Genomic DNA, 21,312 nt, shown 5'->3' on the forward strand with positions numbered 1-21,312 from the left:
ATTGGCTCTTAATCTTTTACACTTGGCATAGTTTACTATTATTTGTCCCAACAGGCATTGTCATAACTATGTAAGCAGTCATCACAGTACAACAATACAAATTCCAGAGAGAGAGAAAGGCGGCCATGACTAGGGATGGGTGAGAAATACGATTTAGTTCACATTTAAAGGGCATGAGAGCTCTCGCTGCTGCCATGCTACCCTGCTCAACAGCTGTTGGGCGGGAAGCTGAATGTACTGCAGCGGGCTCCCCACTTCCACATTTTACTTAAGTGCATGGGGGCCTGGAACGTATTTTTCGCTCTATAAGATGCACTTTTTCCCTCCTAAAAAGTCAGGGGAAATGTGTGTGCGTCTTATGGAGTGAATGCTGGCTGCGCGGCTATCCCAGAAGCCAGAACAGTGAGAGGGATCGCTGCGCAGCGCTCCTTCTTGCTGTTCTAGCTTCTGGCTTAGCCCCTCTGTCCCTTCCCCCACCTCCTGGAAAAGCCCCCAAGAGCCGTACTTCTTTTAAAGAGCCGCGCGGAGTGTGTGTGCGGCTCTTGGGGGCTTTTCCCCAGGAGGGAAAAGGGCAGCCTGTCAGTGACGGGCTGCTCTTCTCCCTCCTCGGGGAAAAGCCTGCAAGCACCGCACACACGTTCCACGCAGCTCGTGAAAGGGAGCGCTGAGCAGAGCCTGGGATGCATACAGGCTCTGTTCAGCGCTCCCTTTAAAGAATATTTTTTTCTTGCATTCCCCCTCTAAAAATTAGGTGCGTCTTATGGTCAAGTGCATCTTATGGAGCGAAAAATGCGGTAAGTGGGGAGTCACCTGTATAGCTAAACAGGTACTCTGAACTGACCACTGGAAGACAACCAGTGGTCTAAGAATCCTGAGCTGATATATCATTTCAGACTGCTGGTGAATTCAACCTTTTAAATATAAAAGCCTCCCCACAACGAATAAACTAGCAGAGCAAGAAGTAAAATGGGCTAGACTTCTGGGTTAGCGCCTCCGGCAATGGAGGAATTCCTCTGATCGGGAGGAATCCGCTCCGTGGAAATCAGGGTCTGGCCCCACTAAAAACCACAGGCGGGAGAAGCTTGTGGACGTGGGATTCGGCTGGCACCTTTTGCGCCTCCCCTACTCGCGGGGAAACCCGGTTTCGGGGATCCGGAGCGACGTGGGGTGAATGGCGCGGTGCTTCGAATCGACTGCCTCTTTCATGGAGTGAAGCCTCATTGCTGTTGCAGGAGAGCGCTGACTTTTTCCTGTAGACAATTTGATCTTAAAACAACTACCCGTGAGTAGAACGGAAAATTGAATTTTTAAACGTCTTAATTTGGCACTGAAAAGGGGAGGTTTCAAACAGGAAGTCCGCCTCCCCCTTTTGTAAATAGATTGAAGCAAAGAGGCTGCAAGCTAAAGCCTTGGAAAGTCTCACATAAAGGATTAAACTTCCATCAGTTAAACCATCAAACCCCCCTTGGAAGCAGGAGAAGAGGGGGGAAATTTAAGATCGCGTAAGCCTGCAGGAGAGAGTGAAGAAAGTCAAATTACCACTGCTCTGAACCTGGAAACGGGCTGCTAGTAAAGATTGAAGTTTCGGATATGCTCATTGACTGTGAATAGATCGTCTGCTGACAGTAAGTTAAAGAAGAGAAATACATTGTTTCCATTGTCTTCTTCTGCGTTTAAAAAGGAGTAAAAGTAACTGAAAATTGAAACTAACTTTATTGTTTGAACTGTGCTTAAAAGGATTGATACAAATAGAAATTGTTTCCCCCTAGAGGAAGCCTTTGAAATTGTTACAAGAGCTGAGCTGGGGAAATTTTCCACCGGCAAGATAAAACTGTGAGAATCGGGGATTGACCTTGAATCGTTAAGAATGTTGACAAAAGAAGCCTTAGTGGTTGCATTTTGTAAGATTAATGAGTCACTGGAACAGCTTTATAAGAAGACGGATGCGAGGACTATAAAAATTGATAACTTGGAACAAAAAGTGACTAATTTGGCACAAAAAGTCAATATTAATACAGAAATTATTCAGGAATCGATACAGGGATCAATTTTGACATGGCAAATTGAGGAGAAGGCGGGGGAGAAAGTTTTTGCTGTGGAACCTAAAGTGGCACAAGTGGTGAGGGAGAGAGCTCCAGCCTTACAGTTGCAATTTGATGATTATAAGTTGATGCCTTCCAAGACTGAATTTAGAGAAAGTCAGACTTTTAGGATTGGAGCCCCGCTTGGACTGGAGATTGACCTTTGGGACCTGGACTTGGGTCAGAAGGAGACTGGAGTTGTGGGGACTGCCAGACTTGGAGGAACTTTGAAACACGACTGGAAATATCTTTTGAATTTCAGTTCTAACTATGGAGATTTGGCTGATTTGTCGAGAAGGAATAAAAACATTGCTAGATGGGAATTTCCCGGAGATCTACTTTTCAGCATCAAAGGAAGGAAAATAAGAACAAGATCAGGAGAAGACAAAGTAAAGTGCATGTATAAACATGAAGAAGACTTGCAGAAGGGACCTGGAAAAGAGTTAAGAGCCTCGGACAGAAGATCACCAGGTTGATGGGCTACATGGAATTGACGGAAATGACTGGCAGAACCCGAGACCAGGGAGAAGAGACGGTGGAAGAATATTGGAAAAAGTTTAAAATCTATATATGGAAATGAAATAATGTAAAATTAATGAGTGTTAGAAAAATGTTGGAAGGGAATTATACGGCTTTAGTAGAAATATTTTAAGGAATTAAGTATAAATAAGTATTATAGTATTAATGGAAAATAAGGTTAAAATATGTTAAGATAATTACATGACAGAAAATAGAGAAAGATGGAAAGTATTTGCTGAAACAATTAATAGAAATGGAATACAAAAAGGGAGGTGAGAGGAGGTCGATGAAACAAGGGAATGAAAGAGAGGATATTGAGATGGTATGATGTGTGTTTTTTGAATTGTTTTTGCTTTTGTTTTGTTTAATGTGTTAATGTTAATGTTGCGTTCTGTATTGTTTATATATTGTATTGTATTGTTTTCTCTTTTGCTTTTCTTCTTCTTTTCTTTTTTCTTTTCTTTTTTTCTTTTTGTAAGGTATAAAAAGCAATATTATTTTTTTAAAAAAAGAAGTAAAATGGGCTAGTATCTCCCTGTTGTATTTTATTTGTAAGGATTTTAAAACAACAACAACATGGGAAAACATTATAAAAATTGTGACTCCTCTTGCAACCTAGAATAGTTCAGTCCAGTCTGCCACCTTTTAATTACTGGACCACTTTCATTCTTCTCTATATGTAGATCAAGTATGAGCTGAAGTCCTTAGAAAACTACGTTCAGGCAACACAGTATTACATTCTATTTCATATTTATTCTCTTCTCCTCCCCCCCAAGTAATAAATAAACAAATGATTTCTTAACTGCTCCGGTTGTCAAAAATAAAAAATGCAGTATTCCTTACACAACATGTTATGTATGGCTGTTTATATCTGGGAGGGAGAAAGAAAGACCACAACGTAACAGGAAATGATTGTCTACTGGGATTCTTCCAGGAAGCATTTTATTCTAATCTAGCCCAAACCTGACTGCAGAATCCGCTCCCATGTGTGAATGTAAAGAAACACTTTCCCTACTACTGTGGTCTAAGAAATCTTAGACTGATAGGAAGAGAAGCTGCTTCACCTTTTGGAGCTTGCCAGGAGACAGCGATTAAGAGTAAAGGCTATCTGGTATGTACATGTAGCTTGGCCTTTTGCCAGTGGAAGCAATTGACTCAGGCCTGTCCAATTTAATAATAATAAAATAAAGAAAACCAATCTTAAACACAACCTGGATGAACTAATTTGCAACCTACTCTGTTGGCCTGAACAACATCCTGACCGCAAGATTAATCCCTAGGGACACAGAAAAAGACAGAAAATTAAGTAGTGTGCAGGGATCTGACAGCAGTATAGATATGAAGCAGAGTAGAAATTAGGATGGAACAGGTACTATAAAAGTAATTATTTGTTTGGCAGGCTACAAAGTACAGGTGGCTTCAGTAAATGTGTGGAGGCTGTGGTGGATGCTTAAGATGTCGAAGTTGATTAATAGGCCAGGAGGTATAAATCAACCCATGAGAAAGACAAAACAGGGGAATAATGTTGGTCTCCTTTTTGTTGTCCATTTTTGACTGGTGCAAATCCACGCCTTTGAAGCGAAGATAATGGGCAGCAAACAGTTTTCCGCCTTGGGCATTAATGAACCCCAGCAGGCTCCTGTCAATCTCTTTTATTGGCAGATCAGGTGTCCCCAGATGGTCCAAAGGACCGTCTGTGACATGTTTATCTTCATGACAGTGAATGGATAATCTCCCATTCCTTAGGCCAAGTCATGTGCTTTTTAGATTCATTCAGCATAATTTTTCCCAGGCATATCTCATTTTACACTCTGCAACCTTGAACTTCCATCTTTCCATCTAGCAACTGTTTTCTACTTTGAGGGGAACATGCCCAATTTGCAGCCCAGTCGCCTATTCCTGATGGGACCAGGAAAGGAAACGGTGCAAGAATTGCAGAAGGAGGTACGGCTGATGACACATTTATGTTCAAGCGAGGCCTATCCTGTATCCAGAGAGTCCATGGAAATCTTGGACAGCGCCCTTCAGTCCCTGAGGGGTCTCAAAAAAAAAGGTTCAGCTCGCTCTTCATGAAATGAATCCCCTGCCACATTAAAAAGGTGCTTCATTTGGATGATGTCATTAGCTACAGGAAGAGATAAAAATTGACAAGAGGCAGCAATTCTCATTCCCCCACTCCCAGTTTTAAACTCAGTCCTCCACATTTCCATATCAGTGTGCACTTTAAAAAAAGTCCTCATGAGAACTCAGCAGCATTTTAGTGTGGATTTCTTCTAACAGACACTTTTGGGTATGTAGTTTTGCTTAATGCACACAATTTTGCAAAGCAATTTTCCAAAATATAAAGCATATTGTTTGTTACTCTCATTAATATATGCACTTATATGCACAGTTTGGTGAATGCATTTTTGTACACTTGGCTAGAGAACTGCATTGCAAAATTCGGAGAAGTGCAAATTTCAAAAAAATGAGTGTATTTCAATTTGCACATTGTTTCAGAAAGTGGGAATTAGATAAGTTCACCTTTAAGTGCAATCAAATTTTGTCTCCATCCCTACCAACTTAGCTCCTCACCCTCAACAGGATTTTGTGCTTATGCTTTTGAAACTGAGGCAACACTAAGGGAAGCCTAAATCATGGGCATACCTAAAATAGCCAGATGTATCCCCAGGGCTTTTTTCCTCAGCTGTTTATGGTTTTCTTTTAAAACCATAAATTTTGCACTGGTTTTTAAGGTGTTCTTAAGGTAGAACAAACCTAGACAAACCTAGACAGCATCTTAAAAAGCAGAGACATCACCTTGCCGACAAAGGTCCGTATAGTTAAAGCTATGGTTTTCTCAGTAGTGATGTATGGAAGTGAGAGCTGGACCATAAAGAAGGCTGATCGCCAGAGAATTGATGCTTTTTAATTATGGTGCTGGAGGAGACTCTTGAGAGTCCCATGGACTGCAAGAAGCTCAAACCTCTCCACTCTTAAGGAAATCAGTCCTGAGTGCTCACTGGAAGGACAGGTCCTGAGGCTAAGGCTCCAATACTTTGGCCACCTCATGAGAAGAGAAGACTCCCTGGAAAAGAACCTGATGGGAAAGATGGAGGGCACAAGGAGAAGGGGACGACAGACGACGAGATGGTTGGATAGTGTTTTCGAAGCTACCAGCATGAGTTTGACCAAACTGCAGGAGGCAGTGGAAGACACGAGTGCCTGGCGTGCTCTGGTCCATGGGGTCACGAAGAGTCGGACACGACTAAATGACTAAACAACAACAAAGGTAGAACATAGCAAGAAGAGACTGCAATTGTAATAGATCAGGCTTTCCTACACAGCTTTCAGGTCACTCCTAGGGATGCTGTGATGGCCACTGAGGGTATAGGGCAGTATACAAATTTAATAAATAATGATAATAATAAAAGCAAGTAGGCTGTCCTAGCCCTTTCCCATCTGTCACACAACTCCTACATACAGCTAACGAAGCAGACTCCAGCTCTGCAGAGCTGCCAACAAGGCCATAGTTTTTTAATGCAAGATTAGACAATTGTAGATTCCAAACCACACTACGGCAGAAAGGGGACAAAATAAGGTCCTGCTTGTTTTTGCTTTTTTTGTGTTGTTGTTTTTTTAAACCCTCTGTAAAACAGATTCTCAAATTTGGTTTAGACTTGATGATAACATGGAGCCACATCAACTTAAGAGACAGAAGTCCCATAGTGTAAAGGCTGCAAAGGGAAAAGTGAGCTCAGAATAGGGGAGGCGCTGAAGCAATTCGTCAGCAAAATGCTCAACTCAATTCCTAACCCCTGCTGGTATAGATAATCCACACAGCACTTGGCATTCCTGAGGGAGCAATCCCACAGAAGCTGCCCTTTCACACTGCCAGCAGTAGTATTTGTTTACCGTCAACATCCATACCCTTTCCATGGTGCCAGCTCTAGTAAAAATTCTTTCACTTCAGGCTTTGGGTATATGAACAATTTTTATTGGGAAACATACCGTGACCTGTGAGATCAGGCCCACGACCCACCGTACATAAACAGAAGTGGAGAAGCCAAGGGTGCGTGTGTTTGACATTGCCAACATCGGAGGTGCTAGTTTCTGTGCAATGGCACTTTTGAAGGGTGAATTGGGTGAACAGTGTAAATTACCCCAATGAATGTTTCTCACCTCTTTACATAGTTATTTATAAAAGAGTCTTCAGGCCCTGTAGCTTCTGGTTAATAACTGCTTGGTACATAGTCTTGGGAGGCTTCCTTTCCTAGAAAGGAAACGTCAGGAATAATAATATATCTGGAATTTGTCATTCAGACTCAGATATGTTCTCTCATTCTTCAGAGAGAAGGTAACAAAATGGGTTAGAGGATGTCACTGACAGACCTCCAAACAACACTGAGGAAAAATGATAAGGGTACATCTCCAAACTGAACTCCTGCTTCTATTATTTCTATAGCAGTAACCGGGATTTTACTATTTCTATAGCAGTACATTGTCAAGCATCACTGAGCTATTTCTCAAAATGTCTTGTTGTCTGATATATGGGATAAAAATGAAGAATTTTACCAGCACCTTTTGTATTTTCCTCTCCCCTTCACAGTATTACCATGGAAATCTGCAAACCTAAATTACATGAGTGATTAGAGACAGCGTATTTTTTCCCCAGGCAGTTGAACTGATGTAATAGCATCATTATTGGGTACACTAGTCCTCTTCAGGCATTCACTATCTGGGTTGAGTAAATACATGAAGCAAATGCTATCTCCACCCCCACTGCCATTCCAGTTACTTTCCATGAGTGTGAAGGCACGTCTCAGAGCCCTGATTTTCCAGAGTTCAAAACGTACAAGGAGCCTCCACAGGTACAGGGCCAGACTCCAACTTGTGTAGGGCAACCAGAATAGTGACAAGGCATGGAGCTAGTAGCATGTTTGTCCCCACAGTCCTCTGTTTTACAATCATGCATCAGAACAGCATAAAAGGTCTGAATTCTGGTGCTCAGGTGATGTGAGTGCATATACTGAAAATATTATAACATAGATAAATATCTAGATGAACCATATCTGGAGTCAAACCACTTATGTAAAACACAATTTACATAATCTCTAACCATTGGCCATGTTGGCAACATCTGGAGGGCCACAAGTTTATTGCATTTATTAATTAAATGTACACCCCCTCCCTTCCTCTCAAAGAAGCCCAGGATATAAAATAACAAGTGATAAAATGATAAAAGCGTATTAAAAACCATTCCAGTGCAGATACAGACTGAGAAAGATCTCATCTTAAAAGGCTTATTGAAACAGGAAGGACTTCAGTAGCCACCGTAAAGACAACAGAGACAACACATCTGCTCCCTGCTGCACAGGATAATTGATCCTTAAGCACTAATATTGAAGTTGCGTTCCTATGTTTGCCTGAACATGCAAATGCAGTACTCGTGGTTGGGAGCAGGAGTGTGCACACAAATTCCACCCCCACCATGCCTATGCACATCACCCTGTGCACTTAGTCCCCAATCTTCTCTACATTGAGTTGGAAATGTCTGCAGGGGATTTCTACTCATGTTTGCGTGAACACAAGTAGAACCTACTGGATGAGGGATCCGGATAAGCTCAAGCCACATGAGTAGAAACCCCCTTGCAAATCTTCCCTGTACAGTGTGGGGAAGGGAAGGTACTGTGGGTGAGTGTGTAATCTGCACCAAGACACGGAGGGGAGCTCTGGATACAGAGTTCATGTGTTGAACCAAACACTTGAATTCACCTGAAGTTGGAAAAGATCCAGAATTTGGTGGCTTCAGCAAGGAGAAAAATAGTGCCACCACTCCAGAGCTCCACATCCCCTTCACCGCATGCAAAAATTCATGTGCACACTGCCCTACACATAGAGTTTATTCAATTATGAACGCAAGACTCCCATTCCACAGAAAACATAGAGTTCTATGCAAGTAGGGAAGTTATATCTGGAATGCCTGCAGTTTCACTGGATTGCTGGTAAGGAAATTTTTGACCAATCTAAGATAAGGACTAGAGCAGGGGTCAACAACCTTTTTCTGCTGTGGGCTGGTCCACCGTCCCTCAGACCATGTGGTGAGCTGGACTATATTTTGAAAATAATAATAATAATAATAATAATAATAATAATAATAATAATAAACAACAAATTCCTATGCCCCACAAATAACCCAAAGATGCATTTTAAATAAAAGCACACATTCTACTCATGTAAAAACACCAGGCAGCCCCCACAAATAACCCAGAGGTGCATTTTAAATAAAAGGACACATTCTACTCATGTAAAAACATGCTGATTCCTGGACTGTCTGCGGGCCAGATTGAGAAGGCGATTGGGCCGCATCCAGCCCATGGGCGTTAGGTTGCCTACCCCTGGACTAGAGAGTCTCAACTCTTGTGGCTGATGTCCTACTGTTTTTGTCTACTTGACTGGGGGGGGGGGGACCCTGTGCAGATTCTATTGACTGTAACAAACCAACATTCAGCTTAATAGTTTCTTTCCGAATAAACAGTCACAGAAGAACTGATTGCTTCATCCTGCAAGGACATCTCCAATTCAGCTGCTAATCTCCAGACCCCTCTATCCAACCAACTGCAGCCAATCCAAGAGTACATCTGTGCCAACTCTTTCCCTTGAGAAGGCTTCCACAAAGAGGCCTTCAGATAGCTCCAGACAACTGATTCTCACGTTGCCAGGGATTTTCTTTTCAATCAATTACTAAGACAACGTAGCTATTCAAATGCAGATAATCTTTTCCCTTCCTGGGACCACACAGACTGTGCCATCTCAAGGTTCAGCTGTGGCAGTGATTTATGCTGCAGGACAGTGAATGTCCCCCATAAAAAAGTCCCACACTGACAGTGTCGGGGGAAACTTCAAGTGTTCCTGCACTGACCACTCTTTTCAGCCTCGGTCATTAAGGGAGGATTCTATTTCCACTGCGGCCTTCAAGTTTTCCCAAATCACAGGAAGGGAAGGAGAGAGAAAAACAGATGGCAAAAACCAGAGATGATGAGCCTTCAGGTGGTTAATTTTCATTATGTCTGGCAATACTGATGGCGCATCATTATGAAGTTATGGGGAGAGATCACATCTCAGTGGCTGAGCTCATGCTTCAGGAAGTCGCAGGCTGGTTCCACCCCTGGCATCTACATTTAAAAAGATCTCAGGTAGCAGGTAATGGGAACCATCTGTTCCCAAGACCCCAGAGAGCTTATGAGAACCAGAACAGAGTCAGTACTGGGCTAGATGGAGAAATACTCTGACCAGGTATAAGTCAGAGTCCTATGCTCCTAATGGTGGTTGTACATAATATTGTGCTTAGCACATACATTAGCATTACTGTACATATTCACCTTTAGCTTTTGTTGCCTCCTGATTTCCTCACATCAGCAACACAATTATCTGCGAACCAATCCCAAGCTAGTCGCTTTTTAGTTTCTTGTGTGCAATCCCATGAAGTTCTGAAAGTCCCAATTCAGAAACCTTCTTTGCAGTATACTCTGGTGCATAGGCCTTTAGGGAGCCTTTGTCCTTTCTGTATTTTCATTTCATAGAAATACAAGGAAAGCCATAACAGCTTGAGTAGCTACTAGAACCATTCAAAGTGACCAAGAGGCGTTTCCTGTGGGCCACTCAGCAATGGGAAGCTGTAATTCTCCCGTTTCTTCCATATATTCCTCCCCTCATGCTCCAGTAATCATCTGAGACCTTGCTTCAGATTCCTTGGCTATCTGAGGCATCAATGTGAAGGACATTTCCAGTAGAGATGCCCATCCTGTGGAATGTCCTCCTGACTGAGATTCACCAAGCCACAATATGTTATGGTTTTAGGTGTTGTTGTTTAGGAAGGCCTTCAGCCAAGACCCTTTTGCCTTCTCACTGTCAATGCTGTTTTCATTTCTGTTTCTCTACTTTGGTTTTATGAACTGCTGTTTCTGTTGATTCTGAGGTGTATGTGTGTTGTGTGTGTTTTAATGAGTGGGCTTTTTCGATGGTTATTGTTTTTTGTGGATTTGAACTTTGGTTGTTTCGGTCTTTGACAATGCCTGTTTTATTGTTGCAAGCAATGTTGAATTTCTTGGGGGGGGGGAGAAGGAAGGATATAACTTTTTTTTTTAATGACAGTAGGAGCTGTTTGACAGTGGAACAAACTCCCTTGGGTGGCTGTGGACTCTCATTCATTGGAGCTTTTTAAGCAGAGGTTGGCTGGTCATCTGTCATGGATGCTTTAGCTGGGATTCCTGCATTGCAGGGGGTAGGAATAGATGACTCTTGGGGTCCCTCCCCACTCTACAATTCTAAGATTCTATGCTATAAAGCCTATGCTGGATGGAATGGATGCTCCTGTTTGCCTTCTGCCTTTGCCCACCATTTCTGCGTTTGAATGCCTTTTCCACATTCTTCCCTGCTAATCTCAGCAATGATTTGTGAGAGCTTCAGCAAGCAGGAGTCATGCAAACCAGCCTGACGTGTGGTAAGGAGAGGAGGTTCATGGCAGACGTTGGTTCTTGGACGAGGGGCTACAAGAATGCACCTGTTGCGAGTGAGCGGCCAAGGCTTATGTCAGAGTGCCACAAATATTCTCCCTTCACGAGGGGCCTGACCTTTTCAAGCATGTTTTATGACAGCGTGCAACCATTAAGTGCTACTTGATCCTCTGCTAATGCAGCAATTACAAAAGGACCATGGGGGCTTGCTTGACTGCTTGTCAATGGGATAAACACCTTTGCTAGGGGAGGAGGTTGCTGAAAAGGTGCACGTTCCCCATTCTCCCCAACCACACCCCTGCCCTGATTGGTCTTCCACACAATCAGACAATCTGAATTTTAACCGTAGCACTAGCCACAATGACCCTGTGCCAGAAGTGGGATTCCCCATTCCACCACCCCCCTTGGTGGGGGTGCAGGGGGCAAGGACAGCCACACTGTTATTTCCAACTTCTTTTTTCTCCTAAGGATTTCCACCCCATCAAGTAAATGTTCCTTACAGTAAAAAAAATCAAGTAAGTAAAAATTCAATTTAAAGTTCTTAGGATGACTGAGCAGTAATTGAGAGCAGGAGACTGTCTTGATGATTTGGGAGCACTGATAATTATTACTTGCAGCAGTAGTAATACCTAGCACATAGTTCAGTTGGTTAGAATGGGGTGCTGATAATGCCAAGGTTGCAGGTTTGATTCCTGTAAGGGACAGCTGCATATTCCTGCCTTGCAGGGGGTTGGACTAGATGATCCTGAGGGTTTCTTCCATCTCTACAGTTCTTCAGTTCTATATGGAGTGCTTTGGAATGTTCAAAGGACTTCACAGAATTATCTTGAAATCCTTCCAACAACCCTGTAAGATCCAGGGGATCTGAGAGAGCAGAGTGGAGGAGCCACTAGCCTTTGAGCCCAACACTTTGCCTGCCCTCCTCAGAACCTCATCCTGAGGCCAGCTCAAACCAGATCATACCAGGTTGATGAGAACATGGTCCTGATCTACCACTCTTTAGTGACAAAGAAACAATGCATGTAGCAAACTCATCATTCCATATTGAATAGCATCTGGGATGAAGGCCATCCTGAAAGGGAAAGACGCATGTCGGGCAGGGCCTTGTCAGACAGCAGTGAAGTTAGTGGAGTCCTTTATGGGTCCAGCACCATTGTAGGAGCACTTTCACCTGCTGCATAACTGTTTGTCATGTAGAAGCTTGCCTGGAACAGGTAGGTTGTCAACAGCCTGGAGGAATAACTGAGAGCATCCTGGTCCCTGTGGATGGTCATGGGGGAGGTTTCCCACTTGGTCTACACAGAATGTGTGAGGGTGGGGGTCCCTAGTCTGTGGAACAGCAGCCTGTGGAGAGCAAAGCAGCCTGAAAGCATGATAGAGAGCAAGAAAGAAGGGTGAGTGGTGCCACTTGAGTGACAGCTAGTGCTTGTGCCTCAGCCTCCCCACCCCTGGGGGCAGGGAAGGGAATGACTGAAGTGACTGTGACTATAGTTATACCTAACATTTCCCCATGGAGGGTTACTGTATAACCCTATGTGTGTGGAAACAACGTGTGTTGTTGTGCAAATTGCCAGTGTTTGTGTTTGGAATGGTTTGGAATGGAAATCAATCTAGTCAATATGAAAAGTCTCCATCCAGTGAATATGACTGGTATTTGGTCCCAACTTTCTGATTTAATTAAACAACTGATACGTGATTATGACCTGTTTTGCCGTTTCCTTTACGTTGAAACGAATAGTGTGGAAATTATGTCATTAATTATGTTAAATCCGTAAATTACATAAATAATTTTGTAATTTGCATTAAACAGAAGAAAAGATGAATACGGTATCATTTAGAGGAAACTGAACTGCAGAGGAACAGAATCAGTGCTGATTGTGAGGAAGACTGGTCAGAACAGAAACTGCTGCAAACTTACCTGCATGTGGGGATGAGGGTCTTCCCTGTGTAGGGAACATTTCTTCCCACTATTGAGGGGGAAGAGTGTTCCAGCAATACAGTTCTGGGAAGACACAGCATTCACATACAGTGGTATCTCGGGTTAAGAACTTAATTCGTTCCGGAGGTCCGTTCTTAACCTGAAACTGTTCTTAACCTGAAGCACCACTTTAGCTAATGGGGCCTCCCGCTGCTGCCACGCCGCTGGAGCACGATTTCTGTTCTCATCCTGAAGCAAAGTTTTTAACCTGAAGCACTATTTCTGGGTTAGTGGAGTCTGTAACCTGAAGCGTCTGTAACCTGAAGCGTCTATAACCTGAGGTACCACTGTATAGAAAAAGTAGTGATGGTGGTGAATACTTTGCAGCATGGTAATCCTCTTCCCTTGCTGAGTTGCGGTGGGCTGCTCTGTTCTGACATACCCAGCTGTTGGAGTGGGGTGAATGGCAATGGCAGAGTCCCAGGGTGAGGGACCTATTACAGTTCTAGGAAGAGAATATGCTGAAGTTGCTAGGAGTGTGTTGGGGACAGGCTGTTTGTGCTAAGTGCTTCCTTTTTTGCAAGCTATCTTTCTTCATCATTCACGTCACCAAAGTTCCCCCTGTGAGCCTCAATATCAGGCCAGAGAAATATATTCCTATTCCATGTACCATATAATCTGGGTTGTGGCCTTCCTCTGTGGGATTATATAGACTAGTTGTGGTGTGCTGTGATTGGCTGCTGGGTTACACCACATTCTACGCTTTGTTGTGGCGACGTCAGCAGATTGCTCATCAGTATTAAGGTGCTATTTAAAATCCCCATCCCCTAGGATAGGAACTCTTTGCACCAGGGTCCAGGGCTGGTGGAAAGTTGACCCCTCAACAGGAGCATGGTCTTGAGTAAAGACATGAAGGCCGGGGGTGGAGGGGAAACCTAGAAAAATTTCACCCGTTTTTTCTCTTTTCGCCCTATTTTCCAGAAACAATTTTTTTAAAGCTGGGAAAATTGGGGAAAACAACACAGCAGCTCCGTTTTTCCATTTCACCCCTGGATACAGCACTGGATGGTTCCCCATCACAGGGGTGGTTCCCCATCACAGGGGTGGTTCCCCATCACAGGGTGCTGAGCCAAGGGGGCACAATATTGAGAAAATCGATAATTATGAAGATCTATTTGGGGACGTCAGATTTTGTCCTCATGCAGGGCACCATATTATGAAAGATTACCAAAGCCCACCCCTGCTTCATATCTTCATGGAGTGTGCTCTGTCCCCTCCTCATTCCTGGTTCAATCCTGTTCCAGCCTAATATGTTTTTTGAGTTCTGTCAACATAGTAAGGCTTCTGCCAAACTCTACAGCTGCTCAGCCAGTATAACTTGAATACAGTGGTACCTCGGGTTAAGTACTTAATTCGTTCCCGAGGTCCGTACTTAACCTGAAACTGTTCTTAACCTGGAGCACCACTTTGGCTAATGGGGCCTTCTGCTGCTACCATGCCACTGGAGCACGATTTCTGTTCTCATCCTGAAGCAAAGTTCTTAACCTGAAGCACTATTTCTGGGTTAACGGAGTCTGTAACCTGAAGCGTATGTAACCTGAAGCGTATGTAACCTGAGGTACCACTGTACAAGATTGTTCTGTTAGTTAGTTAAAATGAATACTGTATGGGTATGGGGATTCAATATTTCCCATTCCAGAACTGCCAACAAGGTCAGGATACTTAAAAGACACACCTGCCTCCACATCAGCATCAGTTATCCAAGACCCTCCTCCAAGGGCCCTCCATCTTCATCAGGAGACTTGCAACATGACTGGGTTGTGAGCTTGCAATCCCAAACAGATGCCTACAACTCTTGTGGAACCCCATCACAATCACAAAAGCAAGGGGTAATCTTCAGGGTGAAAGACATTTTTCCAAGGTACAAAGTCTCACTGTTAGAGATTTGATTTAAAGACACACAACATCCCTCCGATGATCCTAATGAAGGAAGATTGTAATGAGCAACTTATAAGAGCCCAGCATTTTCATGGGAGAGACCAGGTTGACAACTGGTCTGAAAGTTGTTTGGTGAACGAAGGAACAAGTGTGTGTTCAAGGCACATTCCCAGCCAGGAAAAGTTTGCATTTAACATAAAGCAGGACAGGTAATTAAACATTTTCAAAGTGGGACAAAAATGCCCGGCAGAGGCCTTTAGAAAATGAGGCCGAACGCAAGGTAGATGCCAAAAAGGGAGAGAGAGAGGAATGTATATGCAACGGTGGAAAAGTCTGGGTGGCTGCAAGGGGGATGAAGCAGCGATTTCACATCCATGGCTTGGGGATCATTTTGAAAAGGGTGGAGATGTTTGTTTGAAAACTATTTTTAATGTAGCATAGAGATGGGATGAGATCGCCACAATCTCCCCAAAGACTGGCAGAGCGGCTGTTGCATTCTCTCCTGAAAGGTTAGCATAGGAAAGGCACAAAGAGCTGAAACCAAGAGGAGGGGATATTTGTAGCCTGCTCCATAGGCTTGTGCAACCATATACAGGCATGTCCAGTGACAACATTGCGACCCTGACACCAAGTCGGCAATAAGCAGCATCCTATATATCATCTCTCGGAGTGCATTCCGTCTAGCTATTCCTAAGCACAACATTCCACTACTAGGTCATTCTGTCCAGTTTGCAATATAGGGGGGTGGGGGAGGCAGGAAGGCTGACTTCCATGATGCTACTCAGCAGATCAGCACCAGAATTTATTTGGGATTAAGTTCATATCCAGGAGCCAGGTTTGGGTCAACTGACTAGTCTAACTGGTAGATCAATTGAACAAATGTTATTTGCTATTGTCAACTATTCCATGAAGTCAGCAACCTTAGTCAAGTGGTTAGTCTATTTTTATTGCACCGTGGAGTCAGTGACTGCACGATGGCTATCAATGACAGGGCTGAGGGTCCCTTGCTCCTGAGCCCTGCAGGAGTGAGAACTTCATATATCATACTAGTTTAGAAGCCCCATAATGCTCTCCATGGAGCATCTGTCGTCAAGCCACATGCCCTAGCATCTCCTTCTGGAGATGCTACACCACATTGGAGAGCCAGTGTGGTGTAGTGGTTAAGAGCGGTAGTCTTGTAATCTGGGGAACCGGGTTCGCGTCTCCGCTCCTCCACATGCAGCTGCTGGGTGACCTTGGGCCGGTCACACTTCTTTGAAGTCTCTCAGCCCCACTCACCTCACAGAGTGTTTGTTGTGGGGGAGGAAGGGAAAGGAGAATGTTAGCCGCTTTGAGACTCCTGAAGGGGAGTGAAAGGTGGGATATCAAATCCAAACTCTTCTTCTTCTGATCAGAGGATCAAGCCAACATTATGTTTGGTTTAGGGGTGGCTCCCAATTGGGATTTCTCTCTCTCTCTCTCTTATTGTTTTCTTGCAAACATCAGTCTTTCTCATCAAGCTTCTCCATATCACTATTTACTACTAACATCACCGGGTGGCAAAACACTTTGGCAGGGTGGGGAGAATCAAAGCACAGAGCATAATCCAGATGGCATCCCCACCAGCAACAAGATACATTAGCAACCAGAGCAGAGAGGACACACGTGAGACAAGGACAGAGACCGAAGTGTTTCCAGACTCACAAACCCTCTCTGGCATTGCCCGCTGGCATGTAAGTGAAGACACTTGCCACAGAAAGATGCTTCTCAGCTGGGGCACCATACTGAGAAGCTTTTCAGAAAGGCGACTCTATTAGAGTGGAACCCAGTGGAGAGACTCTGAAAGATTTACTAAATAACAGGCTCATATTTCTTATGGAGCAGGAAAATGAATGGCAATCGGTATCTGCCTCAGTGTGAAAAGGGCCTCCAAAGCTGTTATTCCCAAACGAAAACATGGCACCCCAGATGTTCCAACTGGCCGAGGAAAGGTTATGGCACACAATGAGATTGTGCCAGTGCCTTCAATTTCTGACAACTCATTGCTTATTTAAAATACTGTCTCAGCTAGTGTACAAATGTTGTTTGCCTCACATTTGTAGATAAAGTCTTTCATTGCTGAAGTCATGACCATGGTTTGGAGCCTCAGAAACAATCCATGGGCTTCAGCCCTGCTCACATAGAGTGGCCACCTTCTGAAGGTTCCATGCCAGAGGTGGACAGAACGGATGTAAATGTTACCTTTGTACAGTAAGTCCACACACAATCTTCTCTATCCTCCACCCAGGCAAGCAAATCAGAATCCAAGGATTTCAGCCTGGCAAATGCACTCAAGGAGGGTATGGAGCAGCCTGGGAAGGGTCTCAAAGGCAAGACGGTAAGGCTCAGAGGGATGCATTTGGTCCCCAGGCTTGCGGTTGCTGCTCCTGATCTACATGATTATGCTGCACACATGAAGAGGGCTCTCCCCTTTCCAAAATGAGGATGGTGGGAGCCCGAAGGTGCTTTTGTTGATACAGGAAAGAAACTGAAAGCATATCTCTAGGAATAAATCTAGCTTTGCAATACCTCAAACCAGTTTGCTTTGATGAGACTGTGCTGAAAATCTGTCTTCGGAACAATATTACAGATGCACCTGATGTATCTCCTGAATGCTGCAACTGGTAGAGCCACTCATTCTCCTAAGCAAGGTGCATTATATGGTGCTATAGGGAAGCCTGAGAGCTGTGGTTTCCTCCAATCCTCTGGGCCAGAAGCCTTTACTTGACTTTCCTAAATGTTTAGGGTTAGCTGTCTCACACTGGAAACTCTTGCTTTCATCCTGAATACTATATCCCATGGATACTGCAAAGATGGTAGCACCTTGATATTACATCTTAATATATTACCTCTTAATTTTATCTCACATACGCTAACGCTGTGAACCTTGCTAAATAACTATCAGGAAGGAAAAATAATTAGCACCCTCCAAGTATTCCTAGACTGCTCTCATATCTCCCTGTCTCATCACTTAAGCAAGCTACAAATATTTAGCTCTTTTAACCTTTCATCATGGATAAAGCCCTCTCTGGGTAATGTCCGGTTGTCTGGGTAAAGCAACAATCAACTAAAGAAATTTCTGACAGATACTTGACTCCCTGTCTAAGATGAAAAAAAACCTCAGTCGTCAGGTTCTCAGAAGCTCATTTATTTGTTATTAAGTTCTGATTGAAGCTTGAAAATTTACAACATGGCAGCTTTTATAGATGCACTTTGTACAAAAAAGATTTTAAAGGATCGTGGATTTTGGATTGCCAAGTCAATGCAAATTTGCCATGGTAATTTATATTAATGCAGATTAATGTTAACCATTACAAATACTCATCAATTTTAACCTTTAATTTTTACCTTAAAATTGTCTTTAAATAAAATTTCTTGGTTGATATTATTTGAATGGCGAGTTTTAACAATTTGATCCAATTTGAAATTTGATCTATTTTACCAGATATCTGTGACTTGTTTAATATAACTATTTTGCTTTTTTATGTTGTTATGGCCTATGGTCACATAATAAAATTCCATTCCTCCCCCTCAACCTAGCAAAAAAGTAAGAGCGTCAGTTTACACATTTGTTAAGTGCAAATTATGCCTCTGATTTCCTGAAATAAGTTATCATTCGAAGTGGAACATATGTATCTCACTGGCAGCAAGGTCACAGGTCTTAGTATGCGTGAGATTTATGAGACCTAGTTCAAATGTTATGTTAATTGCAAGGAATCAGAAGCACGAGGTACACTGGCCTCTTTGAGCTGCACAAATAAAAGACTGTACAGTGGTACCTCGGGTTAAGTACTTAATTCGTTCTGGAGGTCCGTTCTTAACCTGAAACTGTTCTTAACCTGAAGCACCACTTTAGCTAATGGGGCCTCCCGCTGCTGCCAGAGCCCGATTTCTGTTCTTATCCTGAAGTAAAGTTCTTAACCCAAGGTACTATTTCTGGATTAGCGGAGTCTATAACCTGAAGTGTATGTAACCTGAAGCGTATGTAACCCAAGGTACAACTGTAATATGTGTTTACTCAGAAAGAAGATCTCTTGCATTCAGTGGTGCTTTCTTCCAGTTAAACCCACGTAGGATTACAACCTTGGAATTATCACTTTAAAATTTTCTCTTGTCTCTAGAAGCTGCTATGCTCTTCTCCCACATTTCTGGTCACATAATTTTGACAAATGTAGGAACACTTGACAAGAACCTGAATGCGTGTCCGTTTATAGCATATATAGTATATATGAAACATCATATCCATGTTTTGCAAGTTTAGTCATCAACCTAATCTACAAATTGGTTAAGCATCAGTGCACGAAGGACAGCTTCAGATGTCATGACTTTTCCTTGTGCGCATGAACATGCATTGAGTGTAGAACATGAGCGGCCAACGCACAGGTGTCTATTTCCCTCTGTGCACATGCGCAGGAGAGCCATTGGTGGCATCTTCCCCACACATTAATTGCACATTATGATCTGCATTTGGTTCTCTTGCTTTTCCAGAGAGTGAGTTTCATGCTGGCAACTCCTAATGTTCAGTATGACCTTCTCGTTTTGCCATAAAGTCAGAAACATTCAAACTAGTTGAGACCGTAAATTTGGGGGGGGCAGGGGGGGCGGAACCTGTTTGTACTTTGCAACAGGAAGCATCCTTGCCTATCTAATTCATAATATGATTCAGGAAAGCAACCTTAAGACCGTTTTCCATTGCTAACAGTCCCCACACCCCCAAAACTAACATGAAATATAACACATACATTTATTTTTTAAATGTTTGTAAGTTGCTTTCAGTTCACCTTTCTGGAAAAAAGCCATAAATATAATAATATAATAGGTGGCGCTGTGGGTTAAACCACAGAGCCTTGGGCTTGCTGATCAGAAGGTTGGCGGTTTGAATCCCCACGATGGGGTGAGCTCCCGTTGCTCAGTCCCTGCTCCTACCAACCTAGCAGTTCAAAAGCACGTCAAAGTGCAAGTAGTAGATTTCACCCCTCCCATATCCAAGAATCTGCTGATGTTCTCTGCTGATTCTCCAGAGAGGAGGGGCGGTTTCTGCTCTCTACTTATTCCGCTCCAGCCTCACATCAAGGAGAGAGAGAGAGACTGAGTGTTAGAGAGAGATCATGTGTATAGATAAGGTTGCTGCTAAGAGCAGCTGCAGACACTCAGTGCAGTTCAGCATTTTCATTTAGCTCTGTATATAGTTGTGTACTATAGCTGTAGATAGAATAAAGAAGATATTCTACAGAGCTGCTCTCCGAGTCGTTTATGCTCTGCTATACTCTGCTATACTCTGCTGTGCAATGACTGTCTTCTTGTTGGAGTGAATCCAGTGCTCACAACTCTAAGCTGTGAGTCCACAGCACTTTGACCTGTTCCTGTGCAGAAGGTGGTCTCTGGAAGTGCTACCCAGCTCGCCTAGCCCAGTCAGGGCTGAAGTGGATGAGTCCAGTCCGTGACACTGGCTCAAGGGCGATGCTGACACAAAGTGCAAGTAGATAAATAGGTACCGCTCCAGCGGGAAGGCAAACGGTTCGCCAGAAGCAGCTTAGTCATGCTGGCCACATGACCCGGAAGCTGTACGCTGGCTCCCTCGGCCAATAAAGTGAGATGAGCGTCGCAACCCCAGAGTTGGTCACGACTGGACCTAATGGTCAGGGGTCCCTTTACCTTTATAATAATAGAACCTGTGGCCTTCCAGATGTTTTTTTGGATTGCAAGTCCCATCAGCCCCAGCTATTACGACCAATGGCCAGGGATGATGGGGTTGTAGTCCAGCAACATCTGACAGTGGCCACAGGTTCCCTATCACAGGTTTGCACAATGTGTCTTATGATGGGAGGGGTGTTTTCAGCTGCCCCCACAGCTGCAGGAGAGTGACCATGAGCAACATCATGGCACGGGTGTTTTTAGGACTAAGGTGAAATGCGAGCATTTTAGCGTTCTTTCCCCCCCTCCACAGGAGTAACTTATTCCAAACAATTTGGCAACTGGCAGCCTCTCCCTTGGGAAACTGTCTGCTTAAATAGGAAAATAAATGAAATTACTCACATTCTCACACCATCTCTAATCTTGGGAGTTTACAGTGGCTCAAGGGATTTTAAATTATTTTTTTTACAAAAACTGCTGAAGCCTCCTGTTAAAATGCTGCCAATATTTACTTCCCATAATGCATGGCAGGAGCTTGCATAATTTGCTTCCCTTCTCAACTGAAAAGGGGCAGCTGTTTTGCAGTGTGCGACAGCTCTGCCTAAATGTGTCCCATAACCCACCGAAGAACAAGTGGGGATTTCAGAGGTGCCAAATGCAACTGGCCGAGCTGGAATTCAGCCAGATCGCATGAGCTAGCTAATTCCCC

General features: G+C 43.6%; 1 protein-coding gene across 2 annotated transcripts in view; it reads right to left on the reverse strand.

The window, feature by feature from the left end:
• LOC308479311 (uncharacterized protein) overlaps positions 1-21,312 on the reverse strand; it is a 41,383-nt gene that overhangs the window by 13,460 nt on the left and 6,611 nt on the right. The gene's annotated exons all lie outside the window — the stretch shown is intronic.

Source organism: Podarcis pityusensis, assembly GCF_964106645.2.
Source record: "Podarcis pityusensis genome assembly, chromosome: 6".
Lineage (NCBI taxonomy): Eukaryota > Metazoa > Chordata > Lepidosauria > Squamata > Lacertidae > Podarcis > Podarcis pityusensis.